Source organism: Triticum aestivum, chromosome 6D (assembly GCF_018294505.1).
Source record: "Triticum aestivum cultivar Chinese Spring chromosome 6D, IWGSC CS RefSeq v2.1, whole genome shotgun sequence".
Taxonomy (NCBI): Eukaryota; Viridiplantae; Streptophyta; class Magnoliopsida; order Poales; family Poaceae; genus Triticum; species Triticum aestivum.
In genome coordinates this window covers 50,714,235-50,719,468 of record NC_057811.1, presented here as the reverse complement: position 1 = coordinate 50,719,468, position 5,234 = coordinate 50,714,235, and the positions used below count along the sequence as shown (strand labels likewise).

Genomic DNA, 5,234 nt, shown 5'->3' with positions numbered 1-5,234 from the left:
AAGACAACCTCGCACGACGCAACTGGCCAGGGAGTAAGAAGTGTTGTTTTTGTACTCATGAAGAGACAATCAAACACCTCTTTTTCCACTGCAAGTTTGCATGTACTACGTGGTCAATCATCCAAATAGCGTCAAATTTGTATCCGCCCACAAGTGTCGTCAATATTTTTGGTCATTGGTTAGACAGTATTCCAAATAGATTCAAAACGCTAATACGGGTGGGAGCATACGCCTTACTATGGTCGCTTTGGCGATGTAGAAATGATTTGGTTTTCAATGTAAAAATGCTTCTCCTTTGCAGGTTATTTTCCGTTGTACGCACTCGCTTCGTACGTGGTCTACGCTACAATGAGTGGAGTACCAACTGCTGTTCAAGGCGGTGTGTATGCGGTTGGAGCAGGTGGCTACGGTGGTTTTTACCCAACATGGGTGGCAGTATAATCTCCGGACCGGTCCACCATCCCTTGCGACATAGGCATAGTGTCGGTCTATAGGACTCTACTGTCGCCGATTTGTCGTTTTTTTCCATTCATTTTGTTAGACTTTCCGTGTTGGGCTGTGTGCATCCTAGTTATGTAGAGGCCGGGTGTTACTCATAATGTTTTGTATCCGCTTGATGCTACATTTCGAGATAATAAAAGCGCCCTTTATCGAAAAAAAGCTCCCAAACCACTACTGCTGTCAATCACCCCATAGCTAGCTTGATCTATTAATATGTCGCTGTTCCCATGCCACACCTTCTGAACTACAGCTGACAACCGCCGCCGGGAGTGTTAACATGAGGCAAAATTGGATATATCAAAATTTTAGGTAATCCTAGGGTGAGCAGATACTCAAGTAGTCTGCGTAATCCCAAGCTCTACTCATTCCTAGTCCTTGTAGTTTACTAGCAATTGGCATAAATAAGTCAATTTGTTAGGCATAAATGGCCCAAAGCAAAGCAGCAGGAGGTCCAATTTACATATAGGTGTTGTGCTGGCGGACGAAGCTCGAGAAGTTGTTGTGCTTGAAGTACCTCGGCAACAGCACGGCGCCGAAGAGGTGGGGGTCCAGACGAGCTTTTGTTGGTGGCGCTCCGGCGTCCATGGCGGGGTCATCGACCATGTCATAGGTCTTGCCGAGGAACGGCGTGGGCCCGGCGTCGCCTAGCCCGTCCATCGGCCTCGGCGCCCCGCCGCCGCCGGTCGCCAGGGACGGGCAGGGGCGGCCCTCTACCTTCACCGGACTCATCATCCGATGGCTCATGGCAGCGAAGCCCACCTACAACAGACGACGTGGTGGTGGACTGTCTTGCTAGTGCTCGCCGGTGGCGAGTGGGTTGGGACAGGAGAGGAGGTGGAAGGGAGGCTGGCAGCGAGTGGGTTGGGACTTGGGAGAGGAGGAGAGGAGGTAGGAGCGGAGACGGGATTTGGGATCTGGATCGGGCGTTGAGTGTTTTTTTTTAGACATGGCGTGGGATGATTGGTGGGGTGGGAGTAGATGCAGGTAGCGTGGGGTTTATAACCCGCGCTACTACTATCAACTTAGTAGTAGTGTGGGTTTATAAACCGCGCTACTACTACGGCTGGTCCCGGGAGACACGCTGGAAATCACTTAGTAGTAGCGAGGGGTAAAAACCCGCGCTACTACTATCAACTTAGTAGTACCGGAGGGTAAAAACCGGCGCTACTAGTAAGTAGCAGTAGCGAGGGGTATAAACCCGCGCTACTGGTAAGCGTCTGTCTATAAGCTTTTTCCTAGTAGTGTTCGGCTTGATGAAGATGCTTCATTTGTTAGCGGGAGCGATTGTTCCCTCTGCTATGTGTAGAAGTTGTGTCTGATTGCTCTTTGCTTGTAATTTTTCAGCTTGCTCTCAAGCTTGTACTTTTTCTTTCACAACACCATTGTACCCTTTCTACTCCCTCCGTTCCTAAATATAAGTCTTTCTAGTGATTTCATTAGATGGACTACATACGGAGTAAAATGAATGAATCTACACTTAAAATGCATCTATATATATCCGTATATGGTTCATAATGAAATGTCTATAAAGACTTATATTTAGGAACGGAGGGAGTAGCTGGTTGATGGCTTCATTAATTTGAAGTCAGGATGATGGCCTTTTCTTTAAAAAGAACCCGCAGCAGTCAGCTTGATGGGAGAATAGAAATGCCCAAATACTTGATGGGAAAATTCCATAACTTGCAGTTTACAAGATTCGCGATGCGCCCTTGCGCATTATGGTGCAGCCAAGCACAATAGCCTCACTCTTATGAGATTGATTTTCAGCCCCGGCATGGCTTCAAAGCTTAAAAGAATGAACTTGAGCTAAGCAAAGATCTTCCTTCTCGATAATAATAGTGGCAGTTGGAACATAATGATAGAGTATCGACAAACAACATCATTCCGATGCAGGTGGTCGCAAGAAAATTGGTGGACAGTTATTGGCCAATTTGGTTCCCGTCCTGGACAACACGCCTGGAAAATTTCAGTGCCTAGCATGTGCCTAGGAATTCCAAGTTTTTCACCTCGTCTGCCTAGCACATGTACTCCCTTCGTTTTATTCAGTTCGTATATTAGCTTTGGTCAAAGTCAAGCTTTGTAAGCTTTGACAAAGTTTATAAACAAAAATATTAACATATATACAATAACAAATCAATATCATTAGATTCATTGTTGAATGTACTTCACATCATATAGATTTTTCTTGTAAATGTTTATATTGTTTTATATAAATTTGGTCAAACTTTATCAATCAAATCCAATGTGTATAGAGTAAATAAAAACGGACGGAATAATATCTGTTTTGTTCTCGACCTTGCCTGGTGCGTGCATGACAGTCGTTGATGCTCCCTTCGATTCCTGTCCAATCGTCTCGTTTTCTGAGCCATATGATTAACGCTCCAGGCTGCTGCTCCAGACAAGTCCAGCCGTCCAAAATCGGTTGCCTGCCCCAGGCTAACAAAGTTATCTCGTTTTTCGGTCCAGGCTAACTAGGTTTCTTGTTCTCCGGCCAGACTGGACTACCTCATGACCAGGACAGGACATCAACCAAACGTGAACCAGACAGCTCCCAGCGATGGTCCAGCCGTCCAGGCTAGGCACCGAACGTCGCTATTTTTTTTAAATAATATATTTTTTAATTAATTTTCATAAATATTACGCTGAATAAAAAAATTTCAAAAATAATACACCGTCGTGCCTAGTCGGCCCACAGCAGGCCGATTGGATTCCAGTCGGCCTACAGCTGGCCGACTGGCCCCTGTCGGCCCACAGTGGGCCGATTAAAACTAATTGGCTCGCTGTACGCTAATTGTTTTTGCAAAAAAAATAGGCATAAAAAATATATGTTTAAAAAATATTAATCATGTAATTAAAAAAATGTTAAACATGTATAAAAATATGTACAATATATATGCAAAAAAGTTGACATAAAAAATATGTTTTAAAATGTGTTAAGCATGTATTTAAAAATTGGTTAAATGTGTGTATAAAAATGTTCCTTATTTATACAAAAAATATAGAATGTGTATGAAAAACATTTGACACCAAAAAAATATGTTTGAAAAGTTGACATTTTTTCAAATACATGATTAAAAATTGTTAAATATGTGTATAAAAAATGTTTCTTATCTATTCAAAAAATATAGAATGTGTATGAAAAAAAGTTGACACCAAAAAAATATGTTTGAGAAAAATGTTCCAGTTGCATACAAAAAGAGCAACCAATCATATTTAGGTTCGTGATGCTCCCATACCGGATGCGGAGCTGGAACATTATTTTATACACGTTTAACCTTTCATTCCAATACATGAAGCATTTTTGTGTACTCGTTGAACATTTTTTCAAATACATGATTAACATTTTTTTCAAACATATTTTTTGGTGTCAACTCTTTTTCATACACATTATATATTTTTTTATAGATAAGGAACATTTTTTCAAATACATGATTAACATTTTTTTTAAACATATTTTTTTGATGTCAACTTTTTTTCATACACATTCTATATTTTTTGTATAGATAAGGAACATTTTTTATACACACATTTAACAATTTTTAAATACATGATTAACACTTTTTAAAACATATTTTTAGTCAACTTTTTTGCATATATATTGTACATTTTTTGTATACACCAGGAACATTTTTTTTATACACGTTTAACATTTTTTAATTACATAATTAACTTTTTTTAAACATATATTTTTTATGCCTACTTTTTTTGCAAAAACAATTAGCCCACAGCGAACCAATTAGCTCCAGACCAATCAGCCCACAGTGGGCCGACAGGGGCCAGTCGGCCAGCTGTAGGCCGACTGGAGTCCAATCGGCCTGCTGTGGGCCGACTTGGCCCAGTCGGCCTGCAGCGGGCCGACGGTGTATTATTTTTAATTTTTTTTACCCAGCGTAATATTTATGAAAATTAATAAAAAATGTATTATTTAAAAAAAATTAGCACAAACATCCAGGTCGTGAACCAAACTGGCCAGACTTTTGCTGGCGGCCAAATTTTTTTGGAAAAGGGGGGACTCCCCGGCCTCTGCATCAGATCGATGCATACGGCCACTTAGATAAATAAAATAGGTTCAACAATGTCGAATAGTCGTAAAACAAAGCAAAGTCGAGCTCACATAGACCTCGACGCGAAAACAGAAAAAGGCCATAAAGCCACAACCGGCTGGCACAAATAAAGATAGGAAAACTAATTGCCTATCCTATTACATGACCGCCATCCAAACCGGTTGAAGATATCCCGCGCTACCATCTCCCATCGGACAGATCCAGTAACCAAACGCTCCCTGGCCTCAGTCGGAGTGAGTAGGGACCACATACGGATCAGCGCTGTAGCACGGAATACAACCTGCAAAAATGAATAGTAGTTATTCTGTTAAAAGCCAAATCATTTCTGCAGTTCCAAATTGCCCATAACAACGCACAAACTCCTACACGAATGTGTCTAGCTGTAACGGACTCTATCCCATCCAGCCACGTTCCAAATAACGACCCGACCGAACTAGGAGGAGTAATGTTAAAAGCAATTTGCACGGATCGCCACAAAATTCTTGCCAACGGGCACTCAAAGAATAGATGCTTGATGGTTTCATCCCGATCACAGAAACTACACCTAGTAGATCCTGTCCAATTGCGCTTAACCAAGTTGTCCTTTGTTAGAATGACCTGTTTATGGACAAACCACATAAACACTTTGATTTTTGAAGGAACTTTGACTTTCCAAACATGTTTGGAGCT

General features: G+C 41.6%; 1 pseudogene; it reads right to left on the bottom strand.

Moving 5' to 3' along the window:
- Nucleotides 1–647: 647 nt before the first annotated feature.
- On the bottom strand, nucleotides 648–1,245 carry LOC123142412 (uncharacterized; annotated as a pseudogene).
- Nucleotides 1,246–5,234: the final 3,989 nt, after the last annotated feature.